The sequence below is a fragment of the Alligator mississippiensis genome, chromosome 1 (genome assembly GCF_030867095.1).
Source record: "Alligator mississippiensis isolate rAllMis1 chromosome 1, rAllMis1, whole genome shotgun sequence".
Classification (NCBI taxonomy): Eukaryota; Metazoa; Chordata; order Crocodylia; family Alligatoridae; genus Alligator; species Alligator mississippiensis.
Window position 1 is genome coordinate 452,682,768 of NC_081824.1, and position 20,658 is coordinate 452,703,425.

General features: G+C 47.7%; 1 long non-coding RNA gene across 1 annotated transcript; it reads right to left on the reverse strand.

Annotated features, from left to right (window-relative positions):
* Positions 1 to 777: 777 nt before the first annotated feature.
* LOC132248502 (uncharacterized) lies at positions 778 to 17,893 on the reverse strand. Its single transcript, XR_009459700.1, has 3 exons — positions 17,572 to 17,893; positions 10,437 to 10,784; positions 778 to 5,420 (listed from the first exon to the last, which is right to left on the reverse strand). It is a non-coding gene; the product is annotated as an uncharacterized LOC132248502 (long non-coding RNA).
* Between the last annotated feature and the right edge of the window lie 2,765 nt (positions 17,894 to 20,658).

A 20,658-nucleotide genomic window follows, 5' to 3' on the forward strand; every position in this document is an offset into this window, starting at 1 on the left:
GGTGGTGGGATTGTGGGGTACAAGGGGATTATTTTGGGGGTGGGGGAAGGTGGAATTGGGCAAGCAGGTGCTGCTGCCTATTATTTTGTTTACGAGGAGGGTTCACCCTCTTTCATGGTTGCAAGTGCAATACATTTTAAAGAGAAGTTTGCATTTTTGTGTGTGGGGGGAGGGGAGAGGATGGCAACGGGGGGATTTGTAAGACTGGTGAATTGGGGGGCTGGGGTTACTCAAAATAGAGCTTTTTCTGTAAGTGCATATGGTGGCTGTGACTAAGGGAAGTGAAAAAGGGAGAGGGGTTATTGGGGAAATTGTTGAGACTGGGGAGGGCAGTTGTTTAGGGGTTACAGTTGTTGGCAATGAGATGGATGGATTTACAGGCTGAAAAAGAAATGATACATTATGCTAGGATGGGGTTTTGTTTTGTTTTTTTTAATATAGAGGGCAAAGGGACTAAAGAAGCTAGGCACAGAAGGGTGGGACAATGCAAAACCAGTATTTAAAGTAATAAGCAGGGAGAAGTGACAAGGCGATGGATGTAGGGGATCTATCATGGGCATAGGTGAGAGGTTTGGAAGGGGATAGTAGGTAAAAGATGGCATTTATTAGCAAGTAAGGGGTTGTTTTTATGGTTAAGGAATGTTTGCAGCTGGGGTATTATTAGGCATGGGGATATATGGGAAAGGAAGGGCAACTGAAGCAGTGAGTATGACAAAATGTGAATTGGGAAGAATAGTTTGCCCCTACAGGGGATTGGAAAAGAAGATTGGGGGGGGGGGGGGGGGCGGCAAGTGTGGTGTCGAGGGATGACGATTATGATAAGGGATGTGTAAGAGGTGAAGCAGTGGGGATGAAGATAAGCCAGTTGTAAATACATACATACACACTTTTGTTAAATGTGTTACAGATAACAGAAATCTTTAACATGTTGGGTATATGACTTACCAATGTGTAAGGTGACATGGAACCAGGTTGTGCAAGGTATCTGTGGCTGAAAGATAAAGGGTTGTAGATGCTTCTAAATCTGGAGATGGTTCTGTTGGGTTTTGTGTTGCAAGGTGGAAAGTTTGGTTGAGGTTGGGCATTTTAAATTCGTTACCTTATTAATAAAAGAAAACCTGTAAGCATCCTGGTGGCACATGAAAATTATTGCATCTGGGACAGAACGTTTTAGGGAAAGGAAGGCATATAGTGTCTTTTGGGAGAGGCATGCAGAGGAATTAGCATGGAAGAGACAATTAACAGAACTGCGCTTTCAAGCCAGAGCAGACTCCCATGAAAGAGGGCTGTTTTAAGAACGTTCAATGATGTAATTGAACTGGAGGACATCCAACATTGTCTGGAGGCTAAAGGAAAAAGAGAGTCCTTTGGGTGGACAGAGCTTTCAATAAGAACAAAATATGGACCAGTTCACGGAGAGCTGGAGTGGCGAGAGATCATTGAGGAATCAAACATCTTCCTTCCAGCTTCTGTTTGGGTCCCCATAGGGAATATATCTATTATTTTGGTCAACCAAGGTGACATAGTAAATATAATGGACCAGGGCCCATTGAAACATATTGTCAATGGACAACAAGTTGCTGATGCTGTGGGGTGGGGTATAGGGCAGGGGTATGCAAGGCTGAAGTAATGCGCAAAAACATGTTGGGAGGAGGGGCACAATTTTGAAGAGTGCCCCCACTCATAAGGAAGGAAGTGTCAGAACGGGAGGGAGAGAAGATGGAAGGGGACAGCAAGTCCCTGGTATCCCTTCAGAGGATAGAAACATTCAGTATGGGAAGGAAGATGGCTGGGAGAGTACTGGAGCTCAGGACAAAGATGAATTTATTTGAGGAAGTAGAGAAGCTAGCTACATCAACTGTAGAAATTGTTGTAGAGCAATGGACAGCCACAGTAGAGGAGAGGGAGGCAGGAGAAAAAGTGACAGGGAGTGCAAGGGGGATGGGGTTAATTGGTGTAAGTAACTATTTGGAAATTCTGTTGGGCAGGGAAAGCCCTTGCTGGAAACATCATGCAACCAACCAAAGAGTGAAAGTGGGGATACCAAAGCAAAAACGGGAAGAACAAGAGAAGAGGAGTGAGAAAGGAAAAGATATAGGGGAAGAAGCAAGACTGACAAATGGTGCAAGAGTGAAATCAGGAGGAGAGTCTGGGTGGGGGCAGCTTTTCTAATAGCCCATCAGCTATTGGAAGCTAGGCTTAAGCAACAGGGATGTGGAGGGTGGGGGTTGAGAAGAAATGGAGGTATGAGGGGGGAGGGAGGAGGACACTTGGGGAGTAAGACAGGGGAATGCATTTAATATTGTGGAACATGAGAAATTTGCCGAGATGGAGGTAAATGGGAGGAGATTAAGAGGGTACTAAAAGTTAAAGGACGTGCTATTCCTCCAGAAGCATAGAATAGGATGAGGAAAAAAGGTGCTGGGAATATGGGGAGGGAGAGGTTTGTCTAAGACAGGGAAGGTAAAGCTAATCAAGTCTGTGATCTTACCCATCCTGCTGTTCATAGGGTGGGTATACCCTCCATCGTGGAGGCAAGCGAGGAGGATACAAAGGGAATTGTGTGTGTTTTTCTGGGGAAGTAAGGGAGAGAGGGTAGCACGTAGGGAGCTTTATAAAGCGGGGGAGCTAGGGGGATGGGGTTTTCCAGAGATGGAAACGTTCATATATGGGCACAGGGTGGCAGCATTAGACAGGGAGGCACAGAGAGGGGAAGGAATAGTGGGGAAATGGGTAAAGTACTGGGGAGGTAGAGTTTTGAGGGAATGGGGGATATTCGGAGAAAGGTGGACAGGCATGTGGGCAGGGAAACCATCACAGCACACGGATAGGCTGGCGGCATTTGTCAGGGCAAAAGGTTTGGTAAAACGGGATGGAAGGATTACAAAAGGCGAGGGTAATTTTCAACGCAATTAGGGAGGAAGATGGGTTAACGGATGTGGGGAATTTGGCATGGGAACAGGTGAGAGAGGTATGGAGGGGAATAGAAGACACAAGGTGGAAAGGGTTTCACAGGGAAATAGCGTGGTGTATAGTTAGGCGGGTGCTATCAGTCAGAGAAGTACTACACCGATGGAGGCTGGTGAGATCGGCAGAAAGCCCGGGGGAGTTCTGTACAAAGGAAGAAAATGGTTTTTGGGAGTGCACGTCTGCAAGAAGGGTATGGGGAAGAGTAGGGAAGTTTCTAAGGGCGATAGGGTGGGCACAGGGGGTGTCCTATGAGACCGTGGTTTATGGACCGGTGAAACAAGGAGAAAGGCAATGGGAAGTGCGGGTGATTTTGATGGGGATGAGGGTGCCATTATGGAAAGTGAGGTGCTTGTTGATAGGGAAGGGGGTATGCTTTACACAAAGGGAATGTGTACAGCTGGGGTATTATGAGATTAAAGACTACATGAAGGGAAAGGGAGAAAAGGGCAAAGGGAGTAGGGCATGGCAAGGCGTTCGGTGGCAGGAATTATTCCAGCCAACCAGGATAGGGTAGGGAAAGAAAAGGAGGGAGAGAGAGGAGGGAAAGAAAAAGCATCGGGAAGTAGGGAAAGGAAATGCGTCAGGAATCAGGGAAGGTGAAAACCAAGTGAGGAAAACAGTAATACTGAAACAAAAACGAGTTGTGTATGCTATAAATAAAGACGTGTGGAAAATGTGGTAAAGGCAAATAAAAAGAAGGGAAATACGAGACCACAGAGAAAGATTTTGTAAAATATCAGGATGCATTATAAACGTTGAAAGTGTCCCAAGAACCTGTATGAGAGAGCAAAAGGTATTGTCATGGATTGCATTGCTGATTATGTAAGAGGAGGATCTGGTGATCCAATTGTGAAGAAATTGTGATGCAGAAAGGAGACAGGAAGTTCCCACGATTGTGTCATGCATTATTGATTCATGTATGATATTGTTAATTGTGAGATACTGACAAAAGGAGGCGGTGTGGAGAGATAAAGAAATATTTAATATTTTCTTAATAAAAAAATAGAAGGCAGAAAGCGTGCTGTACAGCCTACATGAAGATCAAAACATCCTCTAGCAAGAAACAAGTCACGGGGCATGTCATTAGAAAGAGCATTAAGGCAAAGAGCAGCGAATAGCGAGGCAGCAGGAATAACCTAAAGGCACAGTAGGGATCACCATTAAGATGGCTGCATTACCATGCCCACATCCCTCCTCTCAACATCCCATGGTGAAATCTTTGCATGGCTTCCACAGATCATCCCCTTCTCCACAGGGGCATTCTGATCAGGGTACCACTTCTTCCTCAAAAGACGGAAAGACAGAGCTGGCAGGGACCACAAGAGGTCCTCTAGTCCAGCCCCTGCCCAAGGCAGGGTCATCTCTACCCACAGCACCATATTACTACTAGAACTAAACCAATGGCATTGTCACACCCACAAATCATACGACCCCAAGATGTCCTTTTGCTTCACCTGTGGCAATAGTAACCCATGTCCTCCTTCTGCAAGGGTTGTTAAAAGATGCTGAATGGCACACAAGGAAGAGGTCCATGCCTCTGCTACAAGAAGGCACTCATCCCCACAATCTGTACCCATCTGACCAAGGGGTAAAACTTCTTCCTGACCTCAAACTGGGTGACCAGCTTGACCCTGAGCAAAGAGGCAAGTCCCTCTAGCCAGAAACCTACAGGTTTTACTTGAGGAAGGAGTATTGGCAGTCTCCAGCCTTGGTGACAGTCGCTCAGTGCTCCTGAGGAAGGAACATGCCTACCACAACACACAGCAAAGGACAAAGAAAAGAGTCTTTCCCAGCCTCATGCTTCTGGGCTTCACTGGTTGCCTCATGAGACACAAGCAGAGTAAAGCATAGGCACAGTTACTCCTAGATCATTCCTGATCAATGTTTACCCGACCTCTTTTTCAACACCCCCAGTGACGAAGGCTCCACAACTTCCCTCAGCAGTCTAGTGTACTGCTGCGCCCTTTTAACAGCCAAGTCCTTACACCTATCCAACAGTAGCAAGACCAGCCCTCTGTTCACGGGACATGAATAAAACAAACCAAGCCTTTCCTGTGGCCCTCTTGATGACATCCAGGTCAGTCCCGAATGCCCTGCCCCACTCCACAGGCATTAAGAGGCACTGGAGCACAAATTCACCTCAAGCTCTCCCTCCTTGACCTCATCCTCTACCACCCGCTCTCATGACAAACTGCTCAGTTCCTTTCCTTCAGCACTATGCACATACTGCTGAGACATCAGCACTGTGCGCCACCATTCCCACGTATTCCTAACACAGATTTACAGTGCCCACCACCCCTTACAAGAGCTCTCTACAGCCCCTACACTCCTCCAACCACATATTTGTATTTCCAGAAGACCCATCATTACACAACATTTCTCCATACTCACCACCCCTTTTAGCATGAAGTGGTCAGTAAAGCTCGAGGGTAAAACATCTTGGGCACCATCTAAAATATAAATAAAAACATGACCACTCCTGTGCCACTCTCCACCCTTGTCTTCACTCTCTCCCTTTCAAATCAACCTTTTAAAAATGCCATCCACAGGGATGGGTCAGGAACCACTGAGTGTATGACAAAAGTCAGCAGAGGCCTACCGTTTCTGGTCTGGCTTCTGTTAGACTAGAAAGTGGCTTCAGGAGCTTGACTGCCTGGATGGCCTCATTGAGCCCAGGTGGGACCAGGCTTCTGCTCTGACCTTGCTGAGATGCCACCTGCTCAGGAGATAAGATCAGATTGAGAACCTGCAAGTCCAGGGCCCTGATCTGGCCTCCTTACAGTATATGCAGGCATTGTGCTAGAAGTGGGGGCTTTTGGGCTAGCCTTCTTTGGGAGGCTCTGACAGAAGGCTCGTACTAGGTCAGGGGCTCATGCATTTTCTGCAGGTTGCTAGAAATAGTCTGCCAGTCCATAACCTTGCCAGTCAAACACATTAATACCATTTCCTCCCTAACTTCTGGTTGTCAATGGTGATTTTTTGAGTTGGAATTCCTTATGCCCCCAGCCAAAGAGGATGGTTTGGGGACTGCCAGGAATAGGTTGTCTTTGTGCATAGCTTTGCCAGGGAGATGTAGAAGACAGGGTGGGCACGCAGAACATCAGATAGCTACAAGCAGAAAGACACCATGTTGGTGACTGCAGAGATGGCATAGAGTCCTAGATACCCAAGACCTTGTTTGACAGAGTTGAGAGGTGGCTTTCAGGTATTAGGAAGAGAGCGATTCTTTACTCCTACAATGGATGTGGAGCCCCCCCCCCCCCCCCCCCGCCGAGCACTGTTTGTAGCCTAAAACTAGACCTTCTTGGCAGGCTAGTGGTGGTACTTCAAGTCATCATTTATACACTGCAAGTGGGTTCCCAGTTCTGTGACTACATGGGTGGAGATGTTGGACAGGACTGTGGGGAAGTAGGGATGAAACCCACACTTGGCATCAAGGGGCTGCACTGGCTGGATGACAGATCCAAGTTGTTGTATGCAGATATAGACACGGGCAGGAGCACAAGCCAGTCATGGTGATGGCAGTTAAGGAAGCCTCATTTAGCATTGCTCCAGCACCTGGTTCTGCCTTGTCTGCCAGTGTCAGACAGACTAGAGCTCCTGCTCTACCCCCAAAAGGGACAGGAAATCCCACATGTTGGACATGAACAGAGGGCCCAAGACTGATACAGTACAGGTAAGCACCCCATGCAGCCAAAGCAAATGTCCAAAGTTACTGGATCCAAGTTGAGTGGGATGCCCACAATGGACTACTCCATTGTAATGGGGTTCACCCTGTGCCTCACTAGGAGGCACCTCTCTTTGCAGAAACACTTGTCCATTAAGTTGTCCATAGCACCCAAGCCCACAAGGACTGACAGCTGTACTGCTAACCAGATGGCATGGGCAAGGTCCTTGTGCTCCACAAGACTAGCAGAGGCCCAAAGCTCACAGCTGGTTGTTCTAGGTCTCCCACAGATACAGTTCCCTGGATTTCTAGAGCAGTAGATCTTCCTGGGGCACCAGGAGACCTGGGATTGTGGTGTGGGGTCTGCTCTCATGGCCATCTTTTCCACACACTCCTCTGGAAGGCAGTGGTAGATCCACAAAGAGCTCAGTCAAGGGCCCCAAGCAAGCAGGGGACTCAACAGGAACAAGTTCATCCTTCAGCTCCTCACTAAGCCTCTGGCAGAATTGCCACAACTTCAATCACCTCATTCCACTTGAGGCCAGGGGTCTACCACTGAATGCGAGCCACTGTGGGCTTTAGCTGGCTGCCATGCTGAACATTTTAGGGGGCTATTTTGGCAGAGATGAACTGCAAGGGGTGGGCAGGTGCCTATGGGACTTCTTCCCTGTAAGGCTTGGATGGACATTTGAAAGACTGAAGCCCTTGAGGAGCAAGGAAGCCCGGGTCAGGACTTCTCCCTGCAAGCAGGCCAATCATTAATCCCATCTTGGCCTGGTCTGTGGAACAGATGATGGGGCACAGTGGAAAGAGCAGGCAACGCTGATCCAGGAATCCCAAAACACTTCTTTGGATCTGGCTCAAGTGCACTGGGAGTGGGACTTGTGGTAGCAGCAGCAGTCTTCTGACAGCAGGGCCCCAGCCGAGGCTCAATTGTTGCTTCATCTCTTGGGGATGGTTTTGCTCAGCATTTGCCAGGCTCCAGCCTTAGCCTGTGCCCCTTCCAGGCAGTCCAACAGCTCTGGTTTTTCCCCTCTAGCTGTTCAAACAGTGCCTGGAGCTGCTGAACTGCCTGCTGGAGATGGGCGATCATTTCTTGGGATTCAGGGGGTTGGAGGGCTTGCAGGGATTCTCGGGCAGAACGGAGTTTGTATTTCTACTTTGGGTCCTGCCCCACAGCTCCAAAAAGACTGGTCCAGGTAAAAGGTTGGGACCGAGGCATTGGTGGTCTGGCCTAATGATTGGATACTTGAAGCATGGAGGGCAGTCCAAACTGGTTTCCTAGGGACTGGGGGTATCAGGGGGTCGGTACTGGAACTGGAAGCCGCTGTCAAGATGGAACAGGGCCAAAAGCTGCAGCCAGAGACAAGGTACTCCCTGCATCTTCTTCCAGGGTACCCACAGATTAGTCCAATTGGTAGGCATCCTAACTGGTCCCCAGCATGATGTTCTCCCACATCCATTTGCACAGTGATCCATGTCTGAGCCAAGGCTGAGGTAAGCCTCACTACCCTTCATGTATCTCATGGGCTCACCCGGGATCCTGTTACCGGGGGCCATAAGTTTCTCTTTCCAGAGGTGATGATGTATATGGGCACCTTGGACTGGAGGGGAACAAAAGCTCTGTTCAGTCAGCTGCCTCACAGCTGTTGTCCAGCACCTTCAGGAGTTCATCAAGTCACCCTCAGAAGCCAGGAGGTTTAGCTTTTGGTCCTGGGCCCTTAGTAAGCCTCCAATGGTGGGACTTGGGAGGCAGCCTCATTTCAAGTTCGGAACAGCATTTCACCATTATGATCAGGAAGTGACAGTGTAGCTGTTGTAGGCCTTGGGGACCATGTGTGGACATCTGGCCTGATATCCCAGCTCCTGGAAGACGCATGGCTGAGGCACTGAGCCAGAGGCCTGCACTGACCTCCACGTGGACACCTTGCTGTCTGGGTGCTGTCGTAGGTCATCAGCAGCCAAGGTGCATTCAACAGCCCTCGCTGGACATGAAAGCTTTCTGGTTCAGGCTACAATCCACCCATTCACTGCCCAGTCCATGATCTGAGCTGTGTTGTGGCCCAGCATATTGTTTACATTTAAATATGGTGGAGCAAAGGGTGATGGGCCCTTCAGGGATGCAGATGGTCAGGCTCACTGTTTTTGTGGATGAGCCAGGTCATTACCTTCTTCCAGGACTTGGCCATGCAGCCAGAACTTCCATCAGGTGGCCAGAGACATCAGCACAAGGCCGTCTGGGTCCCACTTCGTTAGCTGGACTCAGTGCGGTCTTGGTCTGGAGCTGTAGTCCATGTCCTGCTCTAGCCTCCACCTCTTCCAGCAGGAGCTTAGCTTGGCAGACAGCTTGAGGGTAACTGGCAGCAAGGGTCCCCGAGGCAGGTCTGCAGATCACATTGACAGGCAGCAGCCTTCACCATTGAGGACACCACCATAGTAGGCAGTCTCTCCTGCAGGGACTGTGCAGGATAACCTGGGACCCACCAGATCTCACTGCCTTAGGGAAGACTGAACAGTCTAGTTTCTGGATCCTGGAGCTGGTTGCTGATGTGCAGGGCAGAGCTGTGGTCAGTAACTGGAGCCACACAATGACAGGTGCAGACAGTGGTCCTTGCACAAGTTGGTATTGGGGATACTATGTGCTTATGCTAATCTAGAGCAGCATAATCTACACACTACCAAGCCATAGCCTGGGGAAAAAAAAAAAAAAAAAAGGAAGGAAGTCTCTTGGTTGAGGGCAACAGTAATGTGCTAGACGAGGAACAAGGAGTTGTCTCTCGGAACGTGTTAATAGTAGCTGAAGGCAACAGCTGTAGTGCCCCACCACCTATTTTTATATAAATAGCCAGTTGGTCTCCAAGTGATAAGGTGTTCTTGCTAACTCCATATGGTAATCCTCCCTTCGGGCCCATCATGGCCATTCGCAATTCTTAAGCCATACTACAATAGCATGGCTCAAGCAGGAGGCGTCCAAACTGTTTCTAGGAGACCAAGTGAGCCTTACAGATATTACCATTGTTTCATCAGTCAAGGAAAGGAATAAATCAACTCATCCAACTAAGCCAAAGCAAATAGAGCAAATGGCCTAAATGATGGCATACTTAAGTAGACCATCCCAATACACAGCATCATGCCTTTGGCTTGAATGCCTTAGTAACAGCAACTGATCTAACCAGATGCATCTGTTAGAGGAAAATATATCTACCCACGTGTCCAGTTCCTTGGAACAAAGCTTTTTTCTTTTCCATAATTCTAGCAGCTTTGCCAGCATGGACCATAAGTCAGAGGCGAGAAGAACACACAATAGGTGCAGGCAACAGCAGCAGCAGCGTTCCACGATGGTGTGGGGAAAGATACAGTTCTGGAAGGGAGGGTTCTGCATCTTGCTCAGAAAGGTGAAAACCCCACCTAACTGACACCTTCACAATCCATACAAGAATTGCTTTGCTTCAGTTCCAAGAGGTTCCAGGGAAACCAAGCAATGTCAATAAAAACAGGTCACAGCCTTTGCGATGGTACTGGAACAAGCTGTCTCTAAACACAGGGCACAGACTACAAGGGAAAGTTCGAGAACTTCCCAGATTCTAAGCCAGCTGCTGCCAGTGCGTGCTACCTCCCTCCCAAGTTTCCCCAGTTGGTGCAAGTGAGAATTTGTTGTGCACTTGTGGGTTGCTGGACATGCACTGCAACAAGCATGTGTTCTCTTGCTTTGGCATGTAACAATAAGGCATCAGACTGAACAGGTCACCTGCTCCTTTTCTCCACTGAGGGGTGGCAATTATGGGAGCCATGACTGTACCTTAAGTCTTTGTCCAAGCCTGCAAAAGAAGTCCTGATCCCTGAAGGGCTGCAGGCTCATCTCTTCACAGCCTGACAAGTCCCAAGGTTTGGGGAACAGGTGGCTGGCCCACTGCTGGAGAGAAGAGCAGTTGCATGCGACTGGTCTCTTGTTACAAAGGCACCTGGGATGGCTGTCCATCTTCCACTGCCTTAGTTAAGCAACAGCTGACAATTCTTTGGTCAGTCTGTTCCATGAAGTTTCCAACTTCCAGCAGACTGCAGACTTCCCAGGTCTCTTCACCCAGCTTCAAAAGCCTATTCTGCAACTCCCACTTCAGCAGTTCAGGCCTGACTTCAAGCTGCGAGGCTAGAGATGGAAAGAGAGAAAAAGAGACAAGTGTGTCAGTAGCGTTAAGGTGGTTGTTACAGCCTTATGAATGCATGAAGCAAAGGAACTTTATGCCTATGAAGCTAAATATACTACAGGTTTTAGTGGCCACAAACTGGGACTCACTTCACTGGCCATGGCCAGAAGCAGTCAAGTCTGTTTTGTATCCAAGATCCGAATCATCCCAACCAGCAGAGCAATGCCCAGGCTTTCAATACATGAACAATACAGGTGCAAAGTTCAGATGCGGATGGACATTGCCCAGACACAGGATTTCTGTTTTGGGCTCACTGTAGCACCACTATGGGCATGTGTGTACACGTGTTTTACAATCAATACGTTATAGTACATATATTAATATGTTATAGAAAATTGTATCTTTCTTCAAGGAGTACGTGTATAGTCCTCCCCTGCCATAGAGAAAAAGTATTACGTGTTTTCACAAGATTTTGCACATGTACCAAACTACCTACTCCTGGACAATAAATGCAGTGCTCTAGGGTGCTTGTACACATGCCAAAACTAGCCTTCAAAAATTTCATGACAATGTACATTTTAAAGCAAAATATGCTGTGAACAGTATAGAAGGAGAGGAATTCAAGGCAGGTATTTCAGGGCACCTTATGAAATACACATCTCCTTTGAAAAGAGCTGCTAGGTACTTGGTTTCACTGGGCCCCAGGGGCAGTTGTAAGATCTGTAAAGGTGGCAGGGGAGGGGGAGGAGGGGCTGCCATGTCGCTCCATAACACAATGACTGTTTCTACAAATGATAAAGAAACTAAAAGCCTTGCTAATATGCTATGGGTCCAACCCAGCCTGGCCACAGACGGAGCAGCTCTCTACACTCCCACATACGCATCCCTGAGACCCTCTGCAGGGCCCCAAAATGCCTCCCTCTGCCCTTTCTGCACTGCCCTGCCACCTGCAGTGCCCCTTGCCTCTTCCACCCACCATCCCCTCTCACTCCTCCAAGTCCTGCCCTGCCTTCTCTCCATCCCATAAATCCACTATATCCTGCACATATGCATCCCACCATATCCCAGCTCTCCCAACTCCTCACTGCCCACCCCCAGCTCACTGAGCCCTCCCAAGCATTCAAACCTCATTGTAGCTCCTCATATCCCCTGGCTTCCCCCCTGCCCACAACCCCTTTTCATCCACCCAAAGTCTTCTCCTGCCTCCCAGCCTCACCCCCCAGCACCTCCACACCTCCCTATACCTGCAGTGCCCCAATCCTTCCTCCCTATGGGGCCTCCTGCCCCCCAAAGTCCCCTTGTGCTAGTGACCAACCCTCATCCTGCAGATGCTCATGGCCTTGCAAGTCCCTTCTCTAGAAAAAAAACAAACAACTCTCCCTAACCCTTTCCTTCAGAGACCCTGACCATGAGGCATGTGGGGACAGGACTTCCCCCTCCCCCCACACATCCTCCCTCCTCCTTACACTAGGCCAACTGGCTTCCGTGCTCCACAGACAGAGACTAAGCTATCCCTGGTATCCCAAATGTATCCGACAAGCAGCATCCCTACTTGGAGAATCAAATCCACCCATCCACCTCTGCCAGGCAGCGTTTGCATTATAGCTCAAAATACCACCTTTCCCTTCTATATTGCATGTGGGGGCAAGGAGGTGTGTGTGGGGCTTGGTTGGGAAGTGGTTGTGTGTGGGTGGTGTGCAGGAAGTTGTACAGGGTGTGGGCATGGTGGGTGGGGAAAGACTATGGATGTGCAAGATCATACAGGGATAGTCCCCAGACACCACAAGACCTTAGATCTGCATTCAGGGGCAGACGGTGTGGACCGACTGGCAAGATAGCATGCAGTTCCAGATATGGGCATGATGTTTAGGGGCTCCTCCAAGGGAGGAGGCAATGGGCCCAGTTTGAGTTTCCTGGAAAAATACATTTCTCCTTCTCCACATCTATAGCAACATAACATCTATCATAAGCTTCCCTTTACATACTTTACAAACAATTTTAACTCCTACATAGCCATTACTACCAATGCACCCAACTCCCTCATACCCACCCACAGACTTTATCCTAGTTCAAAAGCCGGAAAAGCTAAGAGACTATTTGGGTTTCACATTGGCCCAGGACCTTTTTGCTTTCTGGTACTGTTGCTGCTGTGGTGCAAGACCTGGTTCTCAGTCACTCATTGGCAGGTTATGGGAAGCAATATAAAAAGTAAGTAAGAAGGAAGCCTATTTTCATATTTTCTGGTCCACAATATGCAGATAGGTACAGAAATAAATCATCTTCATGTTTACCCACACGTTGCAGTGAGTGAATGAGAGTCATGTCAAAATTGAAGAGGGAGGATCTTCATTACACACTGATGTTATAGAAGTGGGAGACTGCTCCCTAGCTTATTCCTGCAGACGTATGGCTGAAAGCAAACAAAACCCCGGGGCATCACGACCACAAGCCTCCAGACTTGGGCCTGCACATAGGATGCCTGCCAGAGGATTTGGAAGCATCTGAAGCCCCAGGCAGGGGTGGAGGATGCTTCCCAGTAGCAGAGCCACACATGGTTCTTGAATGACTATTTGGAATCAATTTGGCTGATTTGACCTGGGTCACATGTATTTAAGAAAATCTATTGGCAAAGCCTATTTTCAATCCTGTCAAGAAGGAAGTGATTTAGTGGGCTGTCAGGAGACTCCCTTGTGTAGGGAGGTGCCAACCGCACAGTCCCATGCCTCGGTAAGGTGGCATACCTAGGGGGATGGTGGACTGAATTAAGCCCCAGGAGAGGCAGTAGCTTTAAACTTTGCTACAACTCTGCAGGATGCCTGCTGATGACCCTGGAACCTGGTTTTCTCTGGTTAAAATAAAAAACAAGCCAAAACCCACATTCCCTCCCTCCCCCTATTAAAAGGAAACACCACTAGTACATATATTAGTGATGTTTCATTTTAATCATGGAAAGAGACAGATAATGGTTTTGTTTTTTGGTTTTTTTAAATAAAAAAATTGTGCATTTTTTAAAAAGTTTTAAATCAAAGGAAAGCAGGATCCCTGCTGATAAGGAGCAGAGTAGAGATGTGTCACATCAGTTTACATCTGGGCAGCCAAATTACGTTCCCATTGCAGTCAGCCAGGGCTACTCATTCCATGACCTAGAGACTCAGTGTCTTGTCTCGAGTTTACTCCAATCCAAACTCCACAGCCAACCCTGGTGTTGGCAGAATTAGGAAAAGCAGAGATTACAGAAGGGCTCTAGCGGTCACATTTCAGAGGATTGTTTGGTTTTCCAGAGCTGACCGACCATTTCTCTTTCCCCAAACGTATTTTAGAGCCCTGGTCTTGGTGGCCTTAATCCAGCCTTACAAAGTGGTCAGGAACATTGTCCAGTGCAGGCTAAAAGAGCACATCTCTCACTCTCATCTTCACATACCCCAGGGTAGTAGGACATGTAGGCAAGAAGCATTTTTCAAGGTTGCATGAGCATGAGCGAGCAAAACCCCAGGGACTTCCTGTCCAGACAAAGCAAATCAAGCAAAGGAAAAAAAGAAAGGGGGTGGGGGTTGTAGGGAAATGGCTGCTCACCCAAAGTAGTTTTAAGCAGAGAAACTCAATGGGCTTCTGAGTTTGGCTGCTTTCTAGCTATTCATGCAGCTGAACCTGACCAAACATGCAACAGGAGGCTTGGTCTTCCTTCCAGAAAGGACAGAACAACCACGTGGTGCTAGCTAGTTCAAGTGCCTCAGAGCACATCCCTCTGACAGCCTGCTGGGTTGCATTACCGGGGCAAGCTGTATGCCCTCAAGGCCGGGGTCCTCAGCCACTTGCTGCTCAGCTAAGCATTAGCCTTATTCTCCCAGCCTCCACCAGCACACGTCTCTGAAGTGAGATCTGCTCCAATAGGTTGTCTCCTCCCACACCTGGCACAGAAGCAAGAAAAAGGTCCACCATGCTAGTAGTTCAGTGGTCCTCAGCAGCAAGCATCCTGGTTTTCTCTAGTGAGAAAGAAAATGCTCAAATTTTGGATTAAAAAGAAAAAACACAAAACCCCAAAACACACATTTTTCCATGATCAAAAATGAAACAGCACTTTTGTTACCTCTCAGCTCTGTGCTCTTAGGGAACCCTGGCACAGTGCGCAGCCTGTCCGTCTCACCAAGGACTCAGCCCCTCCACACCTCTGCCTGAACAAGAACCCATTCCAGGAAGGACTTCCAAGAGACAGTGAAGATGCAGTGGGAGACACACCTAGCACCCTCCAGACAAGAAGGAACCAACTCCCCGGGTCTCATTTGCATCAGAGATCAAACCGGATGACAGCCCATTTAAATGGGAGATGGGACAGGAATGCGCCATATTCCTATAGCTTTTTGGGTCACATTGCTGCGCTTCATTCTATTCTAGCTCACAGGTGACACTTCCTAACCAGTCTCTCAATCACAAGTTGGTCACAGAACTGTCATAATGATAGGTGCTTCATTACTTTACCTTAGGAGTACACTCAAGACTGCTCAGCATGACAGGGAGCAAGTGAGCTACAGCCTTTGCAGAGATTTAACTGCAGGGCAGTCCTAAGGAGAGGATTCAGACTTGAGGTGCTGCTGGGACTGGAAGCTTTCAATCTACCCACTAGTGCCTGGTGGAAACCTACTGCAGGATCAATCAACAATAAGAACTGGTATGGCTGGCCATGGGCACAGCAAACCCCTAGACCAGGGTTTCCCAGCCAGGCTGCTATCAGAAGTGATCAGGCAGGTGTACTGCAGAGGTTTGCCAGGGCAATTGCTACAATCAGTATGATGGGGAATGCCTCAACAGGTGTGCCATGGAAAATGTTCATTAATTTAAGTGTGCCTTGGGCTGGAAAAGGCTGGGAAATATGGAGGTAGACCACAAGCATCCAGGTGTACAAGCCAGTCAGCTAATGGGCTGAACTTCCTGGAACAGTTCAGCAGTAGAAGATAATGCAGTATCAGTTTGAGCCTGTTTAGCATTTGGGCTGACAGCAAGCTTTCCTGATTGGTCCTCTAAACATCCCAGACTGTACAGCTCTTCAGCCCGTTTGCAGTTCTTCAGCTCTGAAAAACTCCCAGATACTCAGGAGGTCAGTGCTCAGGTGCATCTAACACACCTTCCAGCTATGCATCTCAACTTGCCTTCAGAAGCTCAACAGAGCCCTTGCTATCCCAGGATTTTACACCTGCACCTCCAGAAATGTTATACATGTCACCCACTGCATCAAGTGCCCCGATGGAAAATAAGTGGGAGACCAAACAACAACCGCACACCAGAACAAATACTCACCAAACGTCTCTCAGACAAGAATACTCAACTCCCTGTGGGAGCACGTGTCACACAAGAAAACCTCTCCCCCCCCAGCCTCTCAGTTCTGATCCTCAAAAGGAATTGACAAAGCCCCTTTCACAGAAAAGCCTATAAAGCTTCACTTCATCAACCTACTGGATCAAAAAAAGACAGAGGCATGGACTAACGTGTCTGAAATCCAATGTCTTCATTTATAACCTGCCTAACTTGACTCCCCAGATACCTGTCCACCGTTTACCAATTTCATTCATTCCCCTTTCCCTACTTATTACCTCTCTCTCATCCACTGCCTCCTTACTGTATGTAGTCATTGACTGGCTTTCTTGCATGCATACCAGCCTCTGGCTTTACTATTCAGTCCATCCAGGAAGAGCACACACCAACTGCAGATGCTGCCTTAGCCTGAGCAAGGGTATTTATACCCTAAAACTTGCAAAAAAGACTTTTTCCAACTATTTGAGTTGGTCTAAGGTATCAGATTTACCCAAAGAACCTTGTTGCCTCTTAGGGGTATAGGCTGTAGCTGTGTTGGTCTATGTACCTGACCTTTTACACTCCTCTTTCCCCTCTTCCTCCCCCACCCTCCTTTTCTACCCTTTGTCTTCCTTCTTTCCAGCTCTTTTCTTTTTAAGAGACAAGTCTCTTTTCTACCTTGGGAAACTACTACTGTAGAGTTTCCCTTACTTCTGCATGTTTCCCCCCACATCTTGTCCCCACTCTAGCTTTTGTTTTTCTAATTTCCACTTATTCACCCACAGCCCTTCACACACTTCAAGCTTTTCATCCCTTGCTGTTCTGAGACTCCCAAGACTTCTGATGCTAGAAGGACTGTGTCACCTGAAAGCTTGTAAAGAACTTCTCTTCCCCAGCAACTTAGTTGGTATAGTAAAAGATACCACATCTAGCTAAAGAAACTTGCTTTTAAAAAGCTCAGGAATTAAGTTTTTCAGGGCATATGAGTATGTATTAACATGAAGAGCAAGTGGAGGTACAGAAAATTCAAAGCTGACTAGATTAAGCAATCACAGGATATCTGCACAGAGCAAAGGATTTAACTCAGGTTCCGGGGCTCAGGAAAATAAGTAACACTGAACCAGAGCTCTAACTAGTCCTGACACCAGCTCCACCACCAGACCAAGTTTCAAACTTCATTGATACCATACTGTCTAGACTCTTCCAGAAGCCTCCAATTGTCCTGACCTATTTTCAGGAGACAGATTTCAACACAAGTTCAAAACATATAGTACCAGGGTAAAGCAGAGCATAATTATAGAACAGGTCTCCTTCTTTCAAGGAGAAAGGGATCAGTAAGTAGTCACAGCATACTCAAGGAAAAAAACTAGCAAAAGGGAATAGAAGAGCATCTAGATAGCATCACATTAACAACTACTCAGGTAGCAAGAAACAAGGGGCTCTACTCATGCACAATTCACACACGCAAAGTAAAGGAGATAAATATTGAGAAGAGCTACATACCAGTAAGCAGAGATACTGTCCACCTGGCTCTGAAGGTCTGAGAACTAGTCAGGCCCCTGCAACCTGGGCTTGCACAGGCACAGGTCTTTCCAGCTCCTTAACACATCACCCATTCCAAGCCTTCCTCAAACAAAGACAAAACAAACAAAAACCAAAGCCCAATCCTTCAGCTTTAACAAGCAAGACCCATCCAGTCATCCTTTCTTCCTCCCAACTATTAAAGCCACCCCAACCACCTCCCTTATGCTCTCTCAGCTAGCCCCTTTACTGCTTCCAGCTGGTGAGGCACCCAGGGGCCTGATCCTCTCCACCTGCACCTCATCACCAATTCAGGCTGTCTGCACCTCTTAACTCACGTGGTCCCTTTGGAGAATTGCAGTAATACTTCTTGCTCATTGCTGGAAGTCCAATACTATGTGCTCAGTGTATTTTCACTGGGAAATTTGAGTCACACTCATTCATTAGGGGTTATTTGGCCTCTAATTTACTTCTGGCTAATGTCACACACATTACAGATTGACTAATGACCTGCTGTAGTCTCATGGCACACCTTAAATGAGCTGGTAATTCAAACACATTTCCTGACCACCTACTCCACAGCACAAGGGGCTAGGACCCTCAATCCAAACTGGCAGAAGGAATAGGTATATTCCCAAGATTCCTCCTGTACAAATTAGAAATTGCAAAGGCGCAGCTCATCTGGTCCCCTTCTGCTACTGCTCGAGTGTCTCCCTTAGGCTAGTGTCCCACTCACAACCAAAAACATTTGTTAGCAGTTCCTACAGCTGGCCAATACAAGGCTGTGGTTATCTACCACAACTGAACACAATTGAAGTCAGGGCAGTCACTGTAAACCTTCTGGATCAAAGCAATCAGCTCCCAACTCTTTTCAACAAGAGGCTTCCACTCAGTGGGGATCTTTCAGTTATGGCAACAAAGGCAAAGCAAAGGACCTTTTCCTTTATGTGCCAGATGTTTGTGCTGTAAGAAAGGAAGTGTTTTTAGATTTTCCAGCAAGAACATGGAGATGACAAATTGCTATTTCCATACAGAAAAAGGAAAAAGGCCTTCAGTTTTCTGAGAAAATAAATGTGTAGTGCACATGCACTGCCACCAAGTCTTCTAGTGCACATGCACTGCCATAAAGAACTATCTTTTTATCAACTTTAATCTCGTGACATGGTGTAGCTGAGGTCATCCTTGAACAACAGCAGTCACTGAAGCACAGTTTAACCAGGTACAGCACAGCACAATTTCTGCAGCCTGGACCGTTTGCTTGCTCATTATGATGGTTTTCTATAGCTGGTTTATGAACACTTCGTTTATCAGCATGTCACAGGCAGGAGCAGCATCTTATCTAAGAATTTATAAGCACGTTAGATGGAATTGTTTTTAAATCGTTACCAGTACAGCAACCCATTAGCCTTTTTTGAGCTCATGTCATTTCTAATAGATTCTTTATTAAAAGTTCTCCCAATAATGTACTAATCCTCTGTAACATGTTAATAGTTGAAACTGTAATACAAGTGGTATGGCCCAAAGTGAAAAAAAATGAGTACATCTAGCGTATCCGTTGAAGAATCCTTTTCTTGTTCCCTGAAAATAGGGGGCAGAAGTGAACAGCAAGAGACTTCCCTGAGGTTATTCTTACAACACACTTTCAGTATTGTACACAGAAACTAATTATACAAATGACCTCTTCTGGAGGGGTTGGAGATCCGCAATAAGCAGCTGATTGATGTGAGCTTTTTGGATCATCATGTCTTGTGGATGGAGGTGGGCATTGGGGAGGTGGTCAAACAAGGGAAAGGGGTATGGAAATTGAATGTTTCTTTACTAGACAATGTCCAACAGTGCAATGCCTTCCAAAGGGCATACCAGCAGTGGCAAACTTTGCAGCCATTTTTTCCAACATGGTGGGACCGGTGGGTGGAAATTAAGGGGCACGTGAGGGAGTGGTTTGGTGGAGTGGGGTGGAGGCGGGCATGGGGATAAAAGAACGAGCTAGTGCATTTGCAAGGGGAAATCCAAGAACCGTGGGAAAGGTTGAAAAACGGGGAAGTGGTGCAGAAAGAATGGGAAAGGGCAAAAGAGAGGGTGAAAAATTGTTTCCGGAGCAGGATGAAAGAGCAGATGTTCCTGGCAAAGGCAGAGTGGGTGGATGAGGGGGAGGAATGGGGGAGGTATTTTGCTTTTCAGCTGAAAAGGAAGAAGCAGGTGATTGTGGGGCAGGGGTTGTACAGCGGATGGATGGAAGATGCATAAGGGGTTTTGCAGGAGGTGACCAAGTATTACAATGAGTTGCTCTGCAGGAAACAGGAGCAGTTGTTCTGCTCGGCAGGAACAACTGGAGAGTTTGGTGGGGGTGTGGAAGGGAGAGAGGGGTTCAGTGGCAATGTGTAGGGGGTGCATGTGCACTCCCTGACTAGCAATGCTCTCCACTTGGGCAGGGGGAGCAGGTGGGAATGCCGGTGCCCGCCCTGGAAGCGCTGGCCGATTGCTGCAGCGGCTCCCAGAAGCTGTTGCAGGATCAGCTGTGGGGGGCCCCTCGGGCAGCAAGGTCTGCCATTGGGGGGATCCCCCCCAGTCGGGGGGAACTGGTCACAGAGGGGGCATGTGCCTCCCCCTGACTAAAGCAGCACCAGTTGCCCACGGAAGGCTTGATAAGGGAATTGATGGAAAGTGAGATGCTGGGGGTGCTGAGAATGACGCCGTTAAAGAAGACACCAGGAGTCGACGGGATCCTGGTGGAATTTTACTTGAAATTCTGGGATTTACTAAAGGGGGGTCTATTGGCACTGTTTATGGAAATTATGGACCAGGGCTCGGTAGGGGAGGAGTTTGCACAGGCTGTTGTGGGTCTGAGCTATAAGAATGTGGAGTGGGACCACATTAAGTACTGGAGGCCATTTACTTTATTACATTTGGATTATAAATTGTTTTCAAATATCTTAGCGACAAGGTTGGGGGATGTGCTACCACAGGTGCTGGGTGGGGAACAAGTGTATCTGGTGGCAGGGTGGCGGATGACACAAGCGCATTGGGTACTTCAGGATACGTTGTCATACATTGCTGACTGGAAGTGGA